This window comes from Schistocerca gregaria, chromosome X (assembly GCF_023897955.1).
Source record: "Schistocerca gregaria isolate iqSchGreg1 chromosome X, iqSchGreg1.2, whole genome shotgun sequence".
NCBI classification, from domain to species: Eukaryota; Metazoa; Arthropoda; class Insecta; order Orthoptera; family Acrididae; genus Schistocerca; species Schistocerca gregaria.
The window spans coordinates 659,741,224-659,766,329 of record NC_064931.1 but is presented as its reverse complement, the minus strand read 5'-3'; the positions used below and the strand labels follow the sequence as shown (position 1 = coordinate 659,766,329).

The window sequence follows — 25,106 nt, the reverse complement described above, 5'->3', positions numbered from 1 at the left end:
CCGCCGCAACCTGCTGAGTTACGGCGGACCGTTCACCACATATCCGTATTACCACTTTATTCGCCCCTTTACCTCTCCCATTTCTTCAATGAAGGAAGTTATTTAACTGTACCGCGGGGTGTTTTTTCTCAGATCTGCTTTAAATCCATTCGTCTACTTTTAAAATACATTGGTTGAAATGTTTGTCGTGTGCAACATGCTGTGCGCTGCTGGTGTGCATTACGATATGTGAAAATGCCATTAACAAAATGTTCTGTTCTGGAATTTACGTTTGACTAAGGAATTAACGAAATCCTATTTCGCTGTGTGTAAATGGCTGAACGACGGCAAGTTTTTAGTTTAAGCGAGGAAAAGTTTTGACGTTGTTTAAAATTGAGCACTAACACGTTTTGAAGGCAGGAGATGAAGCGATTACGACATGTCATACAGGCATTCGCATATTTGTTAATTTGCTTGAGAAGAAATGGAACTTAATACCCTTACTTTTGCGCAACAGTAATTTCTAACATTTTCGGTTTACTGTTCATAGACGTAGGTACACTAAGGTTTTTCCGACCTTTAATTTAAAAAAGCTAACGGCAGTGACCAGATTGTCTGTTGGAGGTCCCGAGGAGTTCTACCGTCAAATCCAGTCTATGAATATCTTTAATCCAACACCTTAGGACTGACATTGAATTTTTTGTCTGCAGAGAAGTTCCCAGAAAAAGTTAATGGTGTGGTGTGTGCAGAGCGCCTGTCTGCATTACGTAAATGCGCGGCTTTCGCCGGCACGGCCTTGGGTTCTGCGGGAAGACCCCAGACACCACGGCAGACAGTATTTGCATGGTTACCGCCGCTGTTCGCCACAAGGCTTGGCACCGTTTATACTAGTCACAGAGGACGCTTTTGTTGGAAGATGAAACAGTAATTGCTGTGCAATGTTCTTGTCTGATTGTCTCGTGGAACAAAAAATGAGGTTGCTCTCTTACGAAACACTTTAACCTACGACAACAGCTTCGGAAATAAAAATGTAGCGGAAATAGGTATTCCAGTACTTCAGACTCCTTGTCTGGGCAATACTACACAGGTGTTATTTGAACACTGCATTTCCTTCTCAGTATCGCTCGAAACATGCAAGTTTCTCTAAAGTTTGACTAATGCTTTTTATCACCCCCCTGCCTTAGATCCACAAAATTTCACACACTTCTCACACTGCCTAATTATCCACAGGGGGATGGCGGGAGCCGCTAACTTAGTATTTCTACAATTAACAACGGAAATTTTTGATTTAGTTCTTTCATTTTCTGATAAGTACCTGTATCCAGAATTTAGCCATTTCATCTTTACCTCTCATTTACTTTGATTCTGAATCCTCCTTTAAACGTTTCATGGATCACCCTACGGTTTTCTTTTAAGAAATGGTGTTTGAATACACGACTGCCAGAACATCCGTGACACGTTCTATTTTACGTTCGTCACTAACCAGGACAAACAAGTCAACTCATGTAGTACCTATGTTCACTGTAAAGATGAACTGTATCCATTTTATGTTTCTTATGTGGTCTAATAGTGTGGCACCAAATTTGTGACAACGTTTTATCCTTACGGGGCTATACTGCCACACTTCTATACGACGTCGTATCAGACTTATGAAGCAACTAAGTTTTTCGGTCCAACACGTTTACCCTTACACCCCCTGTCCGGCCCTCGTACCTCTCCCCTCAGCATTTTAATACCTTACGAGTGAGATTAAGTAACACGGCGTATCTCACTACGCACCATCTTTTTGCATTTGGAGGCCCTGTTACAACCGAGCAGAGCCACAGCCAAAGAAAGCTGCGCCTGACTTTCCGGTGGTGACTATGAATATAGCCCTCAATGCTACGGCTTCTGGGTGCGTCGGGGCGTGAAGAAGCGATAGGTACTGCAGCATTTTATGATACCCCTGAGTAAGTTTTTCTGAAACTAACGACGTATTAAGGAGGTGACTTACGTGCTCCTGTCTGCATCCTGCTCCTACTGAAGACCTAAACTTTCAGGCTTCCGGCAATGACCTAAACGATTGGATGAATGTGCTATAGAAGAAAGTGTGTTTTACTGGAGTCCAAGCTCACCTGGCCTTGGTCCTGTCTACATCTGGGATGGTTATAAACTGAGACTTTATTGCAGTTTCGTTTACCTCTGAGCTATAGGCACTTTAAGAGTAGCCTTTTAACATGTATGGCTCACAATGTTTAAGTACTTGGGAAAACATGTTCCCTCGTTACGAAAATGAAGTGGGAGCTGCGTGCTGCCACCACAGCGTGTGTAATGTGATTTCTCTGTATTTAGAGAGATCTACAGAACGTACTGTTCTTTCAGCAATACGTTGTTCAGTAGTTTACTATCTTTTACTCACGTTTAAGCCTTACTTGTCTCCAAGACTACCCTAGTGGTGAAAAACATTAAGCTGTAACTTCTACGGCGTCTGGCTACGAATACAAATATCTTTAAACGTACGAGGGCTGTAGATACCGAATTTCTCAACTACATCGATCAACTAAGTAATTCAGCAGACAGATCTTACTGCACCACGTAACTTCCAGTCTTAATGTACATCTTTTAGCATGTATTTTTAATACAAAAATCATCATCGGTGAGGCAAGATATACTGAAAGGTCACATTGTGATTTCTGACACGTGGAATTTAACATATCAGATCTTCCTATTAGTTACAACGGCTTGTTGCACAAAGTATCAATTTAAGCGAAGACGAATGCTCGCAATGGTAATGTCTCACAATCGTAAAGAATATTCAGATGTGACGCAGGTAGTCTCTGCAAAACCAAACTGCGGAAAGCGAATGAGACCTTACGTTATTGCGACGACAAGTACAAATTAACTTCAGGTACCGATTTCACTATCAATACCTATCAAGCTGTCGGGAACGCAAGGACTGATTTGAACACTGAGGCACAGTCCTACCGGAAGTGGTACGCCCTTTCCTTCCACTGTCGTAACTGCAATACCCAAGCAATAGTACTTTAATACCTGTACAGTTTATTCATCATTTTGATGTGCAGCTCCTTGTATTGGCCGTGTTTGCAGTTAAATATTTTGGATTTGAGGTCCGCCAGTTATGCAAAACACCGTTTTTCTTTAACACCCATTTTTTAACATGTTTCAGCACCACTGTGCCATCATCAGTGGGTTTCCTTTTTATTTTGCACTGTAATATGAACATTTATGTTAGAAGTTTGTAAGGTTATGTTAATATTTAGTAGAAACAATCGATCGCTTTTTTGTATATACCTTTACATTTGATGAATGTGAAATTTACAGATCCCTTTTTTGTTGTAGCTTGTCATCTGTAACCAAACAATGTTGTTTAGAACGTTTTTTGGTGGGAATTAACCTATCTTCTGGAATGTAATTTAGTTACTCGCGATGTTTTCGCGCCTATATTCGGTTATTACTTACAGTTTTCCGTGGCCAGCACTCATTTCCCGCATTATGTTGACGTGTAGTGATGCACACGCAAGTATAGCCGGTTTTATCACAAATATTTTGATGAAAACACTTTTCCACCTCGCCAAAACACAGTATGATCGCGGTTTGTTGTGTGTCCCAGCCCAGTCGATGTTCATTTGTTCACTAGAGTTCGGCGCTAAATTTGAATCTTGTTTGTGTTTTATCTTTGCGTGTGTGTGTGAGTTTTCTGTAAGCTTCTTTAGCTTTTTTGCGTTGTCATTTTTATGTGGTATTTCTTTTGTGTGTGAATGGTGCGTCTTTGTGAGTAACTTGACAGCTGAACCACTGAGCGACTCAGCATTTTCCCCCCGTACAAAATGATTGCTAGAGGTGCAAGAAGCGACAGGTGATCAAGTCTTAGGGCCCAGTGACCCATTAATGAACCTTCGGCTTTCAGAGCCAAGCCCTTTCCCACTAAACCACATCGTTTAATACCTATAAGAATTGACGCAGTATAGTACACACTCTTCTTTGACTATTTTGTAAGATAGTACACACACTGCCACAAAAACAAGGAGTAATGCAAGAAAGAAAGGGATTACAAATGAATAACTGGGGGAAAAACTACGATGAGCAAACCTGGTTAAGTTCAAGTGGTTAATAAATTTCGCTGGAAGAATCTTTAATAGTTTGTTACATTGCAGCTACGAATTTCACAAACATTTATTAATGCACATACTTTCAGTCATTGGAAAGCACGACATGGCAATACCTTGGCTTTAAATGCTTATCAGGTAGGTGAAGGCCTTCGCTTCAATCTGGACAAGCTCCAGAAACGTTTAAACGCTAAACTCTTACCAGTTTCAGTAATCTACGCAGATTACTGTGTACACAGGGTGGTCCATTAATGGTGACCGCGCCAAATCTCACGAAATAAGTATCAAAGGAAAAAACAACAAAGAACGAAATTATTCTAGGTTGAAAAGGGAAACCCGATGGCGCTATGGTTAGCTCGCTAGATGGCGCTGCCCTAGATCAAACGGATAACCGTTTTTTTTAATGAGAACGCCTATTTTTATTGTCTAATCGTGTAGTACGTAAAGCAATAACAGTGTTTTAGGTGGACCACTTTCTTCGCTTTGTGATAGATGGCGCTGTAATATTCAAACGTGTAAGTACGTGGTATCGCGTAACATTTCGTCAGTACGGACGATATTTGCTTCGTGACATTACCCGTGTTAAAATGGACCGTTTACCAACTGCGGAGAAGTTAGATATCGTGTTGATCTGTGGCTATTGTGATCAAAATAGTCAACAGGCGTGTGCTATGTATGCTGCTCTGTATCCTGGACGACATCATCCGAGTGTCCGGACCGTTCGCCGGATAGTTACATCATTTAGGGAAACGGTGTTCAGCCACATGCGCAACGTCAACCACGACCTGCTACAAATGGTGATGCTCAAGTAGGTGTTTTAGCTGCTGTCGCGGCTAACCCGCATATTAGTAGTAGGGAAATTGCGCGAGAATCAGTCGCGAACGTCGGTGTTGAGAATGCTACATCAACATCGACTGCACCCGTACCATATTTCTATGCACCAGGAATTGCAAGGCGACAACGTTGAACGCCGTGTACAGTTATGCCACTGGGCACGAGAGAAATTACGGGACGAGGACATTTTTTGCACGCGTTCTATTTAGCGACGAAGATTTATTCACCAACAGCGGTAAAGTAAACCGGCATAATAAGCTCTATTGGGCAGCGGAAAATCCACGATGGCTGCAACAAGTGGAACAGCGACCTTTGAGGGTTAATGTATGGTGCGGCATTATGGGAGGAAAGATAATTGGCCACCAATTTCATCGATGGCAACCTAAATGGTGCAACGTAAGCTGATTTCCTACGTGATGTTCTACCCATGTTATTACAAGACGTTTCACTGCATGACAGAATCGCAATGTACTTCCAACATTGAGGTCCGGCACATAGCTCGCGTGTGGTTGAAGCGGTATTGAATATAGTCTTTCAGGACAGGTGCATTGGTCGTCGAAGCACCATACCATAGTCCGCACGTTCACCGGATCTGACGTTCCCGGATTTCTTTCTGGGGGGAATGTTGAAGGATATTTGCTATTGTTATCAACCGACAACGCCTGACAACATGCGTCTGCGCATTGTCAATGCATCTGCGAACGTTACGGAAAGCAAACTACTCGCTGTTTAGAGGAATGGCGTTACACGTGTTGCCAAATGCATTGAGGTTGACTGACATTTTGAGCATTTATTGCATTAATGTGTTATTTACAGGTAATCACGCTGTAACAGTATGCATTCTCAGAAGTTAGCAAAGGTACATGTATCACATTGGAACAACCGAACTAAAATGTTCGAACGTAACTACGTTCTGTATATTAATTTAAAAACCTACCTGTTAGATGTTCGTCTAAAATTGCGAGCCATTTGTGACTATTACAGAGTCATCTATCACGAAGCTAAAAAGTGGTCCAACTAAAACGTTTCTTAACGTACTAAACTAATATGTAACAAAGGGGTTTATGATTTTTAAAAACGCAATTAACATCCGTTTGACCTATGGCAGCGCCATCTAGCGGGCCAACCTTAGCGACATCTGGTTTCCCCTTCACGCTAGCGAAGTTCCGTTCCTTGTAATTTTTTCGTTTGACGCTTATTTCGTGGGATCTTTGGCCCGGTTAAGGTCAATGGACCACGTATGTATTTTCGTAACCGCTGCTTTTTGTAATAAAATTTCTAGAACCACTTAACGTTCAGTAAAGTTCGAAAGCGCCAAACTAACCAATTTCCACGAAAATATATAGCCGAACGACACGGAATGGAGTGATCGCATTTCATCGACGTTCAGATGTTTCCGAGGATGTGCAGCTTAAGCACACGCGAAGTATGCTCATTGTACTTATCAGCCGGATCACTTTCCATTCCTACCAATGGGAAGCAGGTAAGTTTTAAAAGTTGCGCCAACCGATTATTTGGTTAGTACCTGAGTAACATACGCTGCATGAACAAGATTAGAAACATATTTGCAGTACAGCAAATTCAGTGTTACCCTTTCTTTTCAACCTTCCATTATGGCGCGCGTACTTCTAATAACCGTTATGAAAAAACTTTCGAAATTTCTAGTTGCCTAACACGGAACTAATGCACATTTTTTACTGTTTGGAACACTGTCATTGATGAGGAATATCTAAGCCAAATTGAAGGTTTATTTGGTGTTTATTAGGGGTTTTGCTTGTCTCCAAATTTATGATCTTTAATAGGGAGATCCTCACTCCAAATAACATGTCTGTTCGACATTTGTCATTTTTTATACAGAGTTCATGAGAGCCTGATTAATGATTATGGGAGAGCCTCGACAGTGGAGCTGAGCTTTGATACGGGACATATTTAGAGCCTTTCATGTAACATTTATGGAAAGGCTCTAAATGTCCCGTATCAAAGCTCCGCTCCACTGTCGGCACAGTTGTTTTAAGACTCAACTTCTAGAAGACTTCCAGACTTCTAGAAGTCAGCTATCTTGAGCAACATATTAGGTTTTAGATTGTTGTTAAACATTGTAACAGGAAATGGACTGATGACAAATTTCTGGGTAGCTTTCCAGGCAGAGTTTTACTATCACATTTTGAACTTAAAGGCTTTGAGAACAGTTCCACTTAAGAGATAAGACTGAAGACTTGCTATTAAGTAATAGCCTGTACAATGCTTCAGTTCTGAATCAAGCAGAAACTATTATCTACTACAGTTCGCTTCGAGTGGGCACTGAAGGACCTTCACTGCTAGAGTCTCATGAACATTTGCAGATTAACGCAGTATATTCGGAGATATGGACGATCTACATACGACTGACGTTTTGCATCGTCCCGATATGCAGGACAGCTCTATTACTATTTTGACTGTTCCTGTACCGACCAGGTCATCCCTGACGTTTGCTGAAGTAATGATTCCGAACGCTACCTGCGGGTGAAACGCTGCTTACCAATCGACTGCAGCATTTCAGTTTTATTTAAAGTATCAGCTGGTACGAGTTTGAGTATTGTAACAGTAGAACGAACATCCGTCATGCCACTCAGGACAATCGCGACCAATAATCGAGTCGACATCTTGTTACGCGAGGAAGGCTTGGCAACCAGCGAAGTTGCCCACCATTGACACTTGAGGCAAACTGACGGGGTGCGCACGTGGAAGCCGTTCCAATTTACAGTGCTTAGGAGTTACACCGGGCACGCCACGCACGCTCGTCAGGTGCACAGGGTATCTAACTGATTGAAGGAAATGTGATCATGGTGTTCCAGTACAATTTTGCCTTCGAAGAGACTACAGCACGTCACGTATCATATCTAGCTGGAGAAAACTGAATGACGCAAATCATTACCGAAGACCACGACGAGTACCACGTCATGGATCGTAGATAGTCACAGTTGCACAAGAATCACACTCCCAGGATTGGCTTTTTACGGACGAAAATTATCTGTTTTAACTCTGGTAATTAGAGACAGCGCCTCTAACACTGCTTACTCCACGTTCAACAAGGTTGACGGAATAATGGTCTGAGGTGGCATTACGTTGGAGACCACCGTGCACCTGTCGAGGTTGACAAACTTCACTATTCTACATTACAGTGAACAGATTCTATATAGTGGGGCCGCGTAGTTAACATTTTCATGGGTGGTAGCTCTGGTACTCTTCGTGCTATTCTCGATCACGTTCCTCCAGCATGCTAGGACCACCACAATGGAATGTCTTACCTGGTTCCAGTCATGAACCCCATCGAACCGAACTGATTTTGGAGGTCTACAACGACTACGTATTCAACGCGACTTTCGCAGAATTGCCGTTGAGGAGTGGAACAGTTTGGATGACTCCATGGATGGTACGCCAAGACGGATGCAATACTGCGTTCGAGCAAGGGGACTCCACGTATTGATGTTTCTCAGGAATGCTGCGAACTTTTTCACACGGGAAAGGGGATTTTGTTTCACAAGTCCTCTGTTGATATGTTCACACTGCAACTGAATATATACGCAGCAAAGTTTTGGTTCTGTGCCACGAATTTCGAAATTATGGGGTGACGCAAAACTTTTCTGTAGATGCGTATTCATATACGCCACAATATTCGAAGTATCAAGAGAAATTATTTCTAGGAGGAGTTCTAACAAAACTTAATACTTATCACTTAAGTCTATAGAGCTAGTGTCGAACCGCGCGACCGCTACGGTTAGGTTTACGTAGTTCTAAGTTCTAGGGGACTGATGACCTCAGATGTCCAGTCCCATAGTGCTCAGAGCCATTTTTCAACCTAAGTTTATGACAGTCATTTGCACTCTGTATACAGTGTACTGACACTGAACTGCGACAAATTTAGATTCTACAATGGTAGACCAGCATACTGATCTGAGTAGCTTGTAAGCTCTGAGGCTTAAATTTTCCTAGTAACAATGTTCCATAGAAACGGTAAATTTTTTTCCTCTGCCTTGTGTTCCCGTGAGAATACGGATGACATGCAGTGGACTATAGTACGGAGTGGGCTACATTGAAGCACGACCCTCTTCGCTTCCACGAGTTTTTCCAGGTACGCAGAAATTATTGCTGCGGAAATTTTCCCAGACTTCCAAAGGTATGACGCTATCCTTCCCAATAATTTCAACATTTAAGCTGGAAGTATGCTACAACCCCGAAGTTTCCATCTTTAGATCTTCGCCTCGACAGTGCCCTGCAGCTCTGCACTTCAGCCCTAGTTTGCCGGTAATGTGCCACTCCCCTTAGGCTTTTAGCCAAGCCAGGACGTTGGCGTAGCACAAGGCGCTGGAGCGGCGCCTAGAATGTTCTGCAGCAAGTCTGGATCAGAGTGCAGGCAGAACCCGCAGCTGAGAAAGTGGAAACCGAGCCGCGCGCAACTGAGCGGAAACAGCCGTGCACGAGCGCTTGCGACACGCTCGCTGGCTCTGCAAAACAGTCCTGATCTGCAACACGCTGCTGCTTAATATTTTTGGTCCTATTGCAAATTTTCATACAAGCTGACAACATTTCTCTACTATTTACTGATGCGCGTAGCAGATAAAACTTCAATGTTGTTCAGTAAAGTGGTAATTAAAACTATGGACAATTTCAATTGGAACAATAACGTACAAAATACTGGGGTGGCGGGGGTTGATGCACCAACGACTGCGTTTTATTGCCAGAGCACTTAAGCATAAAAATCTACTGAAGAGACTGCAGTTTTCCTTTGGACTATCATTGCGCCATGTTGGATTTTCACCAGACAGGACTGACATCGGAAAGTTTGAAGGAAGGCAGCTCATATTCGCTTAACAGGGGCAGTCACTGATATGGTACGCGAGGAATAGCAGCAATCGCTGTCACAAACGCGTTTTTCGTTGCGGTAAGATACGACCAAATATGGCTTTGAGCACTATGGGACTTCTGGGGTCATCAGCCCCTTAGAACTACTTAAATTGAACTAACCTAAGGGCATGACACATCCATGTCCGAGGCAGAATTCGAACCTGCGGCCGTAGCGGTCGCGCGGTTCTAGACTAATGTCTACAACCGCTCGGCCACCTCGGCCGGCGAAGATGACATTTTCATCAAAATTCTCCTACGACTAATAAAATATTTTGTTGACTTACACCTATAGAGGGAGAAGTGACTGATGAAATAAGATATCAGTTTTCACTACAAGAATTAGATGTTCATTCCACGTGAGAGAGTGAAAGGTAGGCAACTAATCTGACAGGGCATAGAACACTTCCAAATACGCTTGAATTAAAAGGAACCGCGTAGAATGACTTATCTTCCATTGACAGTATAATGTGGAAAGAAAGCTTACTCCGCGCGAGATGCATTAGTCCGATTTGAATGCACTTTCAAGTGAACAATTAAATACACAAAGTCCTCCATTAAGACAAGCTCTGAATTTCTCAGCACTTGTCATCTCCACGTGTTAAAATCATTTCTGTATGTACTGGAGGTCTTCATTGCACTTCAAATGCGATACTCCAGCAGAGATCCATACACTTCCGCCGTGCTTTCATCTCGTGCCCAAGTAGCACACTTCTCAATAGCCTCTGACTCTTTTCAATTGGAGCTAGGAACAAGTTGTTTGTATGCCCCATGTAAGCCCTGATGAATCATTTTCTTGCGGTTCTTACGCAAAATGTACGTTGGCGGCAATAGAATTTTCTGGGGTATCACGCAAATGCCCATCCTCTTAACTTTGTCAGTAGCATTTCGAACAAAATCTTACCTCCCAGGGTTTTAATTCACAACGAAACTGTCGAAACCTGGCAGAAAATCCGAGAGTGTCTGGTTGTATGTGAAGTACGCTAGCGGCAAGACAATCGTTGCCTTCTCCGTGAGATAGCAATAGAGTTACTGTGGACGACAGTGCTACTGAAGAAGAGTCATTGAACACAGCCTCCCGAAATTCCTTCAACACGAAAGACGAAATAAATATCCCGAAATTTGAATAAAGGACAGCTGCCAACTTGAGTGACTTAGGAGTAGGTAACATCGGATTAGTGAAGCAGTTTGTCTCATTCAATAAAAGCGAGTCTTTCCATCCATATCGTATACCAGTAAGGCTGCTTTCACAGTATGCTGATACAATAGCCTCATACTTAACCAACTCGCTTGACGAAAGATCCGTAATTGAAGACTGGAAAGTAGAACAGGTCACACCATTAGCCGAGAAGAAATAGGAATAATCCACTGTATTACAAGCCCATATTAACGTCGGTATGCAACAATATTTTGGAACATGTGTGTTCCAAAATTAAGAATTACGTTTAAGAGAATTTTCTATTTACATACAGTCAAGGTTTCAGAAAACGACATCCTTGTTAAACTAGTTCTTTACTCACACGAAGTGTCAACTTCTATTGGTAAGGAATTTCAAATTGATTCCCTATTTCTAGATTTCCAGAAGGCTTTTGACACTGTACCTCACAAGCGGCTTTTAATCAAATTATAGGCTTTTGGAATATCTTCTGTTATGCGACTGGATTCGTGATTGCCAGAAGTCACAGTTGGTAGTAATTTATGAAGTCATCGACTAAATCAAAAGTTAATTCTAGCATTCCCCAAGCTTGTTTTCTACGCTCTGCTGTTCCTGATGTACGAAAAAGATTTAGGAGACGATCTGAGCAGCCGTCTCAGGTTGTTTTCAGATTATGCTGTCGTTTATCGTCCAGTAAAGCCACCAGAAGACCAAAAATTGCAAAATGGTTTAGTAGAGATACCGTTATGGTGCGAAAATTGGCAACTGACCCTAAATAATGGGAAGTGTAAGGTTGTCCATGTGAGTGCTACAGGAATCCGTCAAACTTCCGTTACACGACGCATCAGTCAAATCTAAAGGCCGTAAATTCAACTAGATGCCCAGGAATTGCAGCTCCGAACCACTTGAAACAAAGAACACACAAAACGTTGTGGGTAAAGCGATCCAAGGACTGATTTATTGGCAGAACGCAGAGAGAACCGATCATCTTTTGTAGTGCTTACACTTCTCATGATTGTCCGCTTTTTTTTTTAGTATTACAGAACCGCCGAGCGCTATGAAGATACTGTTCGTGGACTCTCCGGTATCTTCGGACGTAAGCTTCATCACCTACCGTTCTGCGGCTAACAAATTCGAGGAAACCGGGTCCGTTGCAACAAAATCGCCCGGACGAAACGTACAGAATAAAACACTATTGGGGCAGGATGGTGTGGCTGTTTCAGCAACTAGCAATTTCGACAGCCTCTCTACAAGAAATTTCAGAAAGGATCTTCAAATTTACCCACAAGATTCAGTTTACGCCGTTTCTTCAACCTACGTATCATTTGAAACAAACTTCGCAGAATGTATTCTCACGAAACAAGGACAATTTTGCAAACTAATCTTCAGTGATTAGGCACATTTTCTTCTGCGTGGGCTCTTTAACTGAAAAAAATTACGTATTTTGGGTCAAGAAAATGGCAGGGTGAGCCAAGAGAACATGCATACACTGCTAACCATAGTTTGGAGTGTCTTATGGGCAGGTGGTATGATCGGCATCTTTAGGAGTTCGACGGTAATGCAGTAACAGTTAATGGTGAGGATTATCGTGAAATGGTTGAGTTCTGGCCGCCTCTGGATGAAATGCACACACCTCTGGTTTCAGCAGGAAGGGGCTACGGGACATCAGCGAAACAATAACCCTGCTCCATCAAAACTTCCCTCAGTCAAATTTCACTGCGTGGGGACTGAATGACCCAGATCTTGTGAAATTATTGCATGTGACGTCCACGGTCTACTAGAACAAATCACACGCAGTTCGACTTTAGGTAGAAATTCAACGTGTGTATTTTTCGCACTGAAATGGGAGCATGTACATGAAAAAATTTGTGCACTTTTGACTTTATTGCACTTTTAAAAAGTGCATAATGTATGGAAGGCAATACAACAGTCTCCTTTACCACTTATCTGGGGCACCTCGGATGTTCTTTTATCTGAGGAACATTCGCCGTCTAAGACAACGCACTGAGCTCCTACTGAAGTATCTGAACATATTCCGCGTGCTCAGGGTTCCGCTAACCTGCAGCTGGACAGTCATATGCTTTCGTGAAACCTAGCAAGATAGAATATGCCTGCAGTCTTTCTTGAGTGGATTGCGGGATTTCGTTCCAGGAAAAGTTAACCCGGTTTTGCACGCGCGGTACTTTCTAAACTCTTGCTGATTTGTGGACAATCTTATGTCCCGAGGAAGTTTGTTACAGTGTAAATCAGAACAAAGCAAGAACTCAGCAGAAAACCGAAGTTAAGGATTTAATTTTTGCGGGTCTCTACTGTTACTTCAGTTATATACTGGAGTCACTTCCGCTTTTTTCCAGTGGCTTTGGATTTAGCGTTAGGCACTCAAGCGCCAAGCATAGCTACTCTGGTGATGTGAACGACTCGTTTAGAATGGCGCCGTTTTCAGTGATTAATACGCACTGTCTGTATGCCTGTGATGGACGTTGGTGTAGGCCTGGTGAGCTGCCTATTCTACAGTGCATTCTTCCGCGACACAGGTGCCATCCCGTGCTACACACTGTGGGGGCGGCATCGGATACAACTGCCATTGTGTTTCTGCGGGGTAACGTAACCAGTACCCGTTGCATACCGCAGGCGTTATCCCCATAGTATTCGATAGTAAAGAGTGAAGGGGAGTGCACGTCCACAAATGACTGCTGCGATTACGTGCTGTCCGTTGTCTACATCATTTGCCCTGGTCAGCAGCATCACCAGACCTCTCTAGTTTTACATTGCGGCTAATGATTAACGTTAACTTACTTTCTCCAGAAGCTGCAAGAACCACTGCGGAATTGCAGAGAACTGCGTAAGATGCTTGGGACTATACCGGAGGATGCTATTCGGCACCTTTATGGTCGCTTGCACACGAAAATTCACATCTGCGTTGCTACCAATGGGGATACACTGTACAGTATCCCCTTGAAGTCGTCGGGTACATTTCTTCTGGTGTTTCGGCAGATATTTGAAATTTCGATTTTTTTTTTGTGTAGCTGCTGTCAGCCAAGACAAATACTGCTGTTCGCATCTCACGTGTCGTCTAGTGTAGACAAACTGTTTCGCACTGCAAACAAAATTATTTTTAAAGCGGAATCTTACGTGCCCATTCGATAGGAGTCACAGATTTGTATAGTGTGATATTTATGTTATCGGTATATATAAACAGACAGTGAAGCACTAAAATAACCTGCAACTCTAGCAGCGACTGCAGAACTGCGAGTGCATGACACATTCTGCCCGGGCTATGGCATTGCTGCCTGTGTACTGGTTTTTCTTTGAGTTTTGTGGTCCTATTAAAATATATTGATAAAACATATCGCATAGACTAATCTGGGATTGCTCTATAGAATGGCCCTATCTAGGAAACAGGTAACAAACCTAAGATTCCCGTGAATACTGGTAGACGCATGACAGACTCGATAAGCAGTATTTGAGGACTCCAGCTACATATTGTAGTTGGTCTTCAGCCCTGAAACTGGTTTGATGCAGCCCTCCACGCTAATCTATCCTGTGCAAGGTTCTTCATCTCCCAGTACCTACTGCAACCTACATCCTTCTGAATCTGCTTAGTGTTCTTCTCTTGGTCTCTTCTACGATTTTCAGCCTCCGCGCTGCCCTTCAGTACTAAATTGGTGACCCCTTGATGCCTCAGAACATGTCCTACCAACCGATCCCTTCTTCTGGTCAAGTTGTGCCACGAACTTCTCTTCTCCCCAATCCTATTCAATACTTCCACATTAGTTATGTGATCTACCCATCTGATCTTCAGCATTCTTCTGTAGCACCACATTTCGAAAGCTATTCTCTTGTCCAAACTATTTATCGTCCATGTTTCACTTGCATACATGGCTACACTCCATACAAATACTTTCAGAAATGACTTCCTCACACTTAATACTCGATGTAAACAAATTTCTCTTCAGAAACGCTTTCCTTGCCATTGCCGGTATACATTTTATTTCTTCTCTACTTCGGCCATCATCAGTTATCTTGCTCTCCAAATAGCAAAATTCCTTTACTTCTTTAAGTGTCATTTCCTAATCTAATTCCCTCAGCATCGCCCGACTTGACTACATTCCATTATCCTCATTTTGCTTTTGTTGATGTTTATCTTATATCCTTTCAAGACACTATCCATTCCATTCAACTGCTTTTTCAAGTCCCTTGCTGTCTGACAGAATTACGATGTCATCGGCGAACCTCAAATTTTTTTATTTCTTCTCCCTGGATTTTAATACTTCGAATTTTCCTTTTGTTTCCTTTACTGCTTGCTCAATATACAGGTTGAATAACATCGGGGTAGGCTACAACCCCGTCTCACTCCATTCCCAACCAATGCTTCCTTTTCATGCCCCGCAACTCATAACTGCCATCTGGTTTCTGTACAAATAGTAAATAGCCTTTCGCTCCCTGTATTTTACCCCTGCCACCTTCAGAATTTGGAAGAGCGTATTCCAGTCAACATTGTCAAAAGCTTTCTCCAAGTCTATAAATGCTAGAAACGTAGGTTTGCCTTTTCTTAATCTTTCTTTTAAGGTAAGTCGTAATGTCAGTATTGCCAGCTACATGCAGCTGAACTAAATATCAAATATTTACCGAAACGAGAGAAAAAGCGCCAAGCGATTATTAGGGAAAGGATTCTGTATATTGATGCGGCTGTTCGGGCATCTTTTACTTTGACGATCCATTTCGTCTGAATTTATCGTATCCTACAATAGTGAACTACCAATCATCACACTTGGCAATGAAATGACATTGTCATTCAGGGTGTCTTTTCACGGCAATGTTTTCTGAACATTGACATTTCCTGGAGGGCAGCAAATTAAGGGACTTTGCTAGGAGTGCTTCAGTGTTTTCATGTTAATATTTGGACAGCCGAAGCACCTTTTCTTTGTACGTAGTCTGATTTCGCTCATTACCAACTGGCAAGCGCTCCAATTGCATTGCGGAAGTACTCGTCAATCCGATTTGCCGATTCGTATGTGCCGTGTACCTCTACTCACCAGGAGGAATCGCATAATTTACCCCGTAACGCAGGTCTAGAATTCTGCAGCGAAGACAGTTACAGACTGTCTCTGGTGAGACCTTCCACCCGGTTCAAAACATCGGATGCATCAGTTCTCTGTTCGATATTGCAAATTTTAAGGTTTGCTTGCACCCCGCGAATTAGTCCAGCAGTCCGTCACTTCACCCGCCTGTACAAACGCAACATGGCCTCAGTATCCATGCGACAGTTACCGATGGTGCCGGCGTGAGCCTGGAAGATGACTACTCTGCATTCTCTGTAGCGGCAGGACGGACCTTTTTCCTCTTCCACCTCTGATCCCTCCGCAGGCGTACAGAGCGCACAGATTGTGTTCCAGCCATGGATGCTAACTTCCATAAGGATTCCGTAACGCAACACGCTGAAAATTTGAGCTCCCGAGAAACAGTCATACGGAGCCGACTTTGCTACTCTGACCCTGCTTAAGGAGCGGTCATTTTCATAGTAATGACGAATGGGCAAGGCCAGACAGTCCGTCCGACATTCACCCTCCCCTCGAGCGAAGCGAACACGTTACAACCTGCCACCTACTCAGCGGAGAACGTGTTTATCCCACGTCTGGTAAGCTGGAAGGTTTACCGGCAGAGTCCGTGGGCTAAACATGCTACGCCTGAGGTATGCCATGCGTTGTGCCCGATTCTTCGCGGCTACTGCACCACGACGCAGCATCTCGCAGACCTCTTACCGTAACAAACAGCGTGTTTGCAGACTGCGGCCAGCTCCTGCATCCGCACACAACACGCACGCTGCTTATCGATCCTACCACGAATTCGAATGCAAATACCATAAAACAAACGGGAAGTACGAGGGAACGCTGAGCCTGTGACTAGTTCGCTGCACTGAAAAATGCTTTTGTTTGCAAACGTTATTATATTTTTAAAGCTACCATTGACTACGCGCCTGCAGATCCCGCGAGGGCTTCGAAACAATTCAGTTGTCCCAGTCCTATGCTTCGGATTTAAGCTTTATGATGGGAAGACTGGTCACCTACCACTATGGTATATTCAAATCTCTTCAAGTTAATTAGTTTGAAGCTGTATGAAAGCACCCACTTTTGTCCTGCACTGTAAGATCGCTAGTAGACATTTACTATAAATGAGATCCTGAACAGGATTCATGGGTTCTTCATACAGGACTTTAATGTGAAAGAAAGTTGCATATCCGAACAGATGTAGATGACAATACGTCTACAGCTTTCGTAACTGCATTTTAATTTGCCCAGTTGGGCGAAGATCGAGTCTGAACGCAAAGACGTACCCTCCGCCATACTAAAGCAACTTGTGGAGTATATACGTTGCTCAAGGTCTTGCACAATCTGATCCCAGTTAGGTAATTCACCTCTTTCTACTCCCGAAGCCGCATTACAGTGTACGGAAGAGGATTCTTTGTAGACTTATTTTGCAACTTCCCTGTTATATGTGCAAATGGTTCCTAGGAAGAATGAACTTGATAAGTTTCCGTATGCGCTCTGATTTCGGATGTTCCCGTCCTGGTCATTTCGAGATAAATACTTTGGGGGGGGGGCTGCTGCTCCACTTCTCGCAATTTTTTTTCTTTTTAACATGATTACACTATCAAACTGTCTGTTCGTAGCTGACAATGTCAAAATTAATACTTTTCCAACGATACAATCGATTCCCTATTGAGAAATGTGTTTGCTACCAACTTTTGCTGGATTTTCACCACTGGCAATTTATTTCCATTGTTACTATGTTTGTAGGCACGGTAAGTGATTTATGATTCTACCTTTATTTGAGCACCATGTACTGACCCAGAGTTCATGATTATCTTCAGCGAATTCCGATTTTACGAAATTCAGGTACTTCCAATGGTCGAATGTCTAAATATGCGGGGCAATATATGGTCTTACTTATCGCTTTTAATACCAGAAGAGCATAAGCGCCAATAATGTGTAACTAGATCCAATTTAAATACTTCGTAAAACCATTATACTTTATTTGCACGTTGTATATACATTTTCACAAATATGCACACGTAACAGTTTAGTTTTATTTCAGATTTAATACATTTTTATGCGTCTCCCAGCAACATTGTGCGCAAAAGCAGCGTGATGGTACACACGCTGCATTACTAGCTCAATTCCAGAAATGTCGACCTGACTGTTAAACAGGCCACTTTCTAAAGAGGTTAAAAGCAGTTAATGATTCCTAAATGACGTAACAGTTTAGCGTTGCAGTTACTGCCAACCGAACGACTTGCCAGCAGTCCATGCTAGCTACCTTAAGAGGACATTTTATTATGGAACATTATGCACGAGCTTAGATTAACACACAACAGCGCTTTAAACTCACCTTCACGACTACTCAGCCGCACGGAAACAATATGCTATAGCTAGAGATTTATCTGTCCTGCTACAGCGTTCTTATGGTTCATTTTAACTTTAGTGGTTCGCAGAAGCGCTGTGTATGACGCAGTTATTTTTAATGCTCCGTTACAATGGAAGAAGCCGTGATGTAAGTAATCAAGCTGAAGCCCCTTAGGAAACCTGGCAACCTTCAGACTGGCTTTTAACTCGTCTGCCTGCCGCTGGCAACAGACGACCAGATCGCTATCTGCTTCGCGATGATTGTCTAACTAGCCACTAACTTCTACAACAAACTTTCAGTGAGCCAAAATAGCTTTCTTCTGTATTTGTTTTCAGATTATGTTGGTATAGAGTTAAAAAAATTACGTACTTCTCAAACCAGAAGACCAGCCTGATTATGGGAAATGAGTGGAGGAAGATTCTTAATGGCAATAGCAAAGAATCTAGTACATAATGGTTCAAATGGCTCTGAGCACTATGGGACTCAACTGCTGTCGTCATTAGTCCCCTAGAACTTGGAACTACTTCAACCTAACTAACCTAAGGACATCACACACATCCATGCCCGAGGCAGGATTCGAACCCGCGACCGTATCAGTCGCACGGTTCCGGACTGCGCGCCTAGAACCGCGAGACCACCGCGGCCGGCTCATTTAGTACATATATCGAGGTAAAAATAAGATAATATACTTTATCAGCATTCAGAAACTTGATTCAATCAACCAATATTCTACCACCTTCCCGTTTGTATCTCTTCTAATGGGTCCTATTTTCTTCCTTTACCCGTGCCGAAGACTTACAGCCCTTTTGTAACTCAGTTTTAATCGTTCAGTCTAAGTTAATTCTTACCAAAGGAAGGCGGTTAGCTGAAGTTTACAGAGAAAAAAACGATAGAAAAACTAATGTTTTGTGGTAATTTTATTACTCCAATAATTTCAATAGAATATTGAGAGTGTACATGAAATCCGGGAACACTCCTTGCACAAGAGCCAAACATTGTACAGATATACATTACTTTTGGAGATAAACCCTGAAAGTTTTTTCCATGTAATCGCCACATCGTAGTTTTGTAATTTGCCGATAGTCAACGCTAGTCGCAAACATGGCGAGTGCATGTGTGTTTCTTCAGAAGGGGACTGCTGTTTCATGCAATGGCCTTCCCGATCACCAGATCTTACTCTGTGTGACTTCTGTTGGGACAGATTAAAGATCTGATGTACGTACGGCCTCTACCACGTCATGTAGCAGAGCTCCGAGAGAATACGGGAAGCAACTGCTACAGTCTACGATGCCATGCTGGGACGGTTATGGCAACAATTTGATTACTGTATTGACGTCTGTCGGGACACTCGTCGTTCGCATATTGAATGTTGAAAAAACAGTCTTCAAAATACAATGTTTAGTTTTTGTGCAATAATTGCAAGTGTTCCCGGACTATTTATACCCTTCCTACGGATTCGCATACTTTGGTCCGATAGTGACGTATCGGGCACATCGCTGTGTTTTAATATAGATACCTTTTGATTCTCTGTGCCGTACTTCTAGCGTCCGCAACGTTAACTGTCAAATACGTTTCCCAATGGCGTGCAGTACTTTACGCTGCGACATCGGTCGTTTCCTGTTCTGAATGATTACGACACCAAGTTAGTTGACAAAGTGGGACAACGTCAATTGCAACCATATACTTCCGCCGATTGTTCGTTTTGCGGTTCGTTAAAGCCAATTCGTTCTCAATAACAACGGAGATTGAGCTTCACGTGAACAGGTTAACTATGAAGTTAGTACTCAGGGAAGTTACGGCTGAATCCGAGTAAAACTCGGAATGTACTTTTGAATTACGTCATTTAGACTGGAGACTAAATGGGAGTCTGCCAGGCGCGCGTTCTGCAATCTTCCAAAACTGCCAAGTAGAGATGAGTGAATATAGAGAGATTACCAATTGAATGCTCTATCTTTGCAATCTAGTACGATTGTGATACTTCAGTATTTTCTTTTTGTACTGGCTTTTCGAGAACTTTCATTTGTGCTTGAGAACAATATTCACAAGTTTGTTTTTCTTTATATCCAACCGGAGTGTGTGTAAACAGTTTATCAAACTTAGCTCTTTCCGTGCTCACTTGTGTCATGTTTTAAGTACTGCAGTCTTAACTTGGCCTACGAGTAGTTTACGTATTTTTCCTCTAATCTGCTTGGCCATCACACGAAGTTAAAACTGAGTAGCGTATGAAGTGACATGCGAATATTTGCTTCATACGTACAGGTTCTTTGAGATCGAGCTGTAAAGTAAGTTCCCGAATATGTGAAAATTAAGTCTTAAAACGAAGGTTAACATTCTGCATCTTTATTCTTCACGTCTACGTATTTCTCAACAGGGTCATCCTGGCGGCGAGCACGTTTCCCAGGGAAGACAAGTTTGTCGATACTGTCGTTTACTTCACGGAGTCACAACCTCAGCTCTGCGTGCAGTGCTTCATCACTAGGAAAGAAATCCTAGACGATGTCATTTAAATTTTTGGAAAGACTAAATTCGGATGGCGTCAAATCTGAACTGCGTGGAGGATGATCGATGACAGTGAAACGAAGGCTTGCAGATGTCTGGGCGCTTGTGTGTAGTCTGGCCTTATGCTGAATGAGAGGGTGCTCCACGTGTGGACTAACTTAGAATTGAAAACTAATACAGGACCCTTTATTTTATCTGTAATACCAACGATCTTACTTGTTGATCCATATCGCTTCCAGCCTTTTTGTAGTGCTATCCTGTGTGGATGGGACACTAGTTCTGAACTCTTAGAGAAATGAATAAATCCTCGACATGACCGTAAGTATAGATGAACAGTGATGTGATCTCTGAAGACATACGCAACACCGTTTGTACCTGAAGTGCGGCGGTTTACTCGCTTCAAACTTAATTTTTGCAGGAAGAGAGCTTTCGTGTAGTTTTAAAAATGCACTTTTAGAAAAACGTAATTTGATTTTCACAATGAAATTAAACTTGTTCTTCAGTGAAATTGCGCTAACCTTACACCACTTTATACAGAAGTAGAGAAAATGCGACAAACTATTATTGCACATTGTGCCAACACGGGTCCTAACGGGAAAAAAGGCTGCATTACTTCACCGTTTTCAGGATTATGAATTTCAGTTCACAGTAGCATTACCATTCGTTTTGTATAGTATCATTTAAATACCAGAACTCCCATTTTCCCCTTACTAGGCACCATAACGTACTGTTTTCAATGAATCACTGTTCACAGCCTTCTGCGTGCCTTCTAACCCACTTCAGATTTAGCATCAATTTGGGTTTCTCATTCTCTGTCATTTGGTCTAATGTCATTGAGCAGATGCCATTCTACATTTTCTTGAGGCAGAAAAATGTTAGGCGGTAAGAGGGGAAACCCGTACTTCCGAATCAGCAGCCAGCGACACTGACCAGAAGAAATAAAGCACGACTACATTCTTAACGCCAGTCTAATAATCATGATCAAACTAACTTCACCAGTTAGTCACGCACTGCTTATTTCGTATGTACTGTTCACTGTGATCGAACCTTTCGTAATACTCTGTCTGCTCTGGACAAGAAAGTGTTTTTGTCTTCACGAGGCGCATGGAAGCATTGAAAATGCTCACCAACTTTTCGACGTGAGCTGTTATTTCATATCTGTACCACTCGTATTTTCATGTGAGCTGAAATTAGCTAGGAACGTCGAAATCAGCCGTGCCTTGTCGAAGGAACCATCCCGGCACTTCCCTTAACCGGGTTAGGGATATCCTGGAAGACTAAAACCTGGATAGTCGGACGGAAATCTGAACCCTCGTTCTCCCGAATTGGAGTCCAGCGTGCTAATCACTGCGCCATCTCGCTCGGTACAGTCAGGTGGTGTGTGTGTGTGTGTGTGTGTGTGTGTGTGTGTGTGTGTGTGTGTGTGTGTGTGTGTGTGTGTGTGTGTGTGTGTATTAACTGACGAGCTCAGTTCACGAATTTAACTTAAGCTAAATCTATTAACTGCACTCATGGAAGATCTGCTTATAGCGACAGGTCTGCAGACAGCTCGCATGCCGAGTACTCTTAGCAGGGGCATTCCGCACACAGTCACTCTGCGTGCCTCATCTCGTTCAAGGCCACACGCTTCCGTAATCACACATACACGCTGCTGGAAGCCAGCCGCAAATCCATTTCGCGCAGCTGTAAAATGTGAGGTGTAAGAAGATGTCTGTTAGTAACGACGTCGCACCCTCCAACGAATGTCACCACAGATCTTGGGAGAAGGTATATTCTCCAACAGCTCTCTGCATTAACGTTGAGTAATGCGTGTGCAAGAAGCACATCACTAGGTAACTAAGTTAGAAATTTGTTACGCCAGATAACCGACGCCTGCCATGCAACTTAACATTCGTAAGCACGAATGAGAGTAAATGTTGCAATGTGGTAGCAGGGAAGCAACAAAGCAAAACTGAATTTGAGACCAACACACGTAACTGCTACTTGTCACTCGCAAAAGAAAACTAGTTTTCGGAGCCTTTTAATGCTTTTTCTGTTGGAGCATTCAGGAGTTTCACCTTTTTCCTTCGTGTTTGCTGGGTATGGGAGGTCTGAGAAGCAAGTATTAATGTCTCGCCAAGTGTGAGTAATAGGGCAAATTATGTAACCATGAGCTACTTATTGCTGTATTAATATCCACCCGGCAGCTTCAGCCTTCATTGCCTATTGGTAACCGTGTATGAAGGATAGAAGCCCGTAGAAAATGAAAAATTTAAGTTTCATGATGGATTTTAACAATACCGACCGCACTGCCACAGTACATTCGTTCTTTGTCAAAGCCACGTAAGTATCACTGATGCATTATTGTTTCCCTTCATAGATTACATACTACGAAAATAAATGTAAATTCTGAATTCCCCATCTTTAAGGGGGCCTGAAAATGCACGAAAACAATATTTACCTCAAGGGACTGATCGCAGGGTGAAGAACAATTGTTCCGCATGTTTGCAGTCTCAGCATACTGTACTTTTCGGTTTGTGGTCTCTTATCCCAAGAAAGGCGTTTATATTCAACAACCTTTCCTACAAAATTCATTACATTTAGACGTTACGACTGCAACGTTAGGAGATTAATGTATCGGCTAGTTAAGTACAAGGAAAGTTATGTCAGTCACCTCTTTAGTGTGAGTATTTATGACATGTAATATCCGAAAGCGTAAATAGTTATTTTCAGTCATCATCAATGAAGCTGCTTTAAACTCAGTGGAAGTCCTCTGTCCGAAGGTAACTATTTCAGCAGCAAAGGATTGACACTTCCATATTACTTGTGAAGCTGAGAGTGCTGAGAAGTCAAGAATAAAATTTTGTACAAGGCAAGAAGCTGGGTGTTTCCTTGCTTACGGCACCATAAGCTAGTAATACTCAGCATAACCAACACGACTTTTAAATCCACTACACGGGATAAGAACAACTTCCAGCATGGAGCTCTTTTCTCGCTTACAAACATGTGTGATATGGGAGAGGCCCTAGGCGAAGGCGTGCCGTGATTGATATATATGGGTGAAGTATACTTTGATTCATCCGCTCAATACAAATATTTAATTTTAATTACTAGGAGTCGTCTGTAGCTGGTGTACAATCTTGTCACCTACTCCTACCAAGCTGACCGTTTTAACAAAACCCTTTAACTCCTTACTGGCTTTGGTGATCTTTGCCTTCGTACCAATATGAAATGGGGTAGTTAAAGTTGGAGTTTCAAACACGACAGCTATAGGAGTGGTGCGAAATGGAGAATTTCGTGTCTCAGAGAAAGCGCAGCTGTAGTGTAGAGCGGCGGGTGGCGTAGCTTGCGGAAGCCAGCCCAGGTAACAGCGGCCGCACGCTCACCAAGGTCACGCCGATGACGTGACCCGCGTGTACCAAGCGGAGGCCAGCTAGCCTCCCACCAGCTCACACTTCACCGACATTCGCTGCAGCAGCTCTGACATCGGTCTGTCGAGTTGCAGTGGGTGAGATCTGTATGGTACTCAACCTATTCTAGATTTCGAGCAATTTAGTACTTACTTTGACCAGCAAGAGAGCCGACCCTGCACCGGTGGCACGAATTAGAGAAGATGAAGTGCTCCGGCAATCTTCCGTACTTCCCACTGCCCAGTAACGCGCCGACGAGTTATCGCCAATCAGAGGACAGCTTTGATTCAATAAAATCCATTAAGACCGCCAGGAAGTTACTTCACACTAGCACCCATTATCCTATCAAGAACGAGGTGGCTTTCCACGGCTCCTATTATGTTATTAGGTTGCCTACGACTAGCCTATTGAGGTGGTTCTTTCGACGAAGAAGGGACGTAAGTGTCAGCCAACCTATTTCACTTCGGCAGCCCGTGCGTGCTACAGATAGTTTTCTATGAATGTTTTTATGCTATTCGATTTAAGTTTCTTCTCTAGACCTACAACATCTACACGATTCTTTGCCATTCGCTCTTGCGCGTTGGCAGATTGTTCATAGAACTTCTTCTCAACTGTCTACAGCGTTCATTATCTTTCGCACGTGGGAAAAATAAATTCATCCTTGTTTCTCCCTATGTAATTGCGAGTCAAAATATTCTGGCATTCACAGTGAAAGTTTAGAGATTAATTTCGTGAAGAGCTTTCGCTGCAAAAAGAAAGCTTTTTTAATCACTTGCGATTCCAGATTGCTCATCACATCCGAAACCCTATTTCGCAATAGTACAGGAAGAGTAGGTTTATGTTCATCTGTCTATCTGG

At 42.8% G+C, this 25,106-nt stretch overlaps 1 protein-coding gene across 3 annotated transcripts in view; it reads right to left on the bottom strand.

Annotated features, from left to right (window-relative positions):
• Nucleotides 1-25,106, bottom strand: part of LOC126299200 (PTB domain-containing engulfment adapter protein 1-like) — a 132,161-nt gene that overhangs the window by 87,311 nt on the left and 19,744 nt on the right. The gene's annotated exons all lie outside the window — the stretch shown is intronic.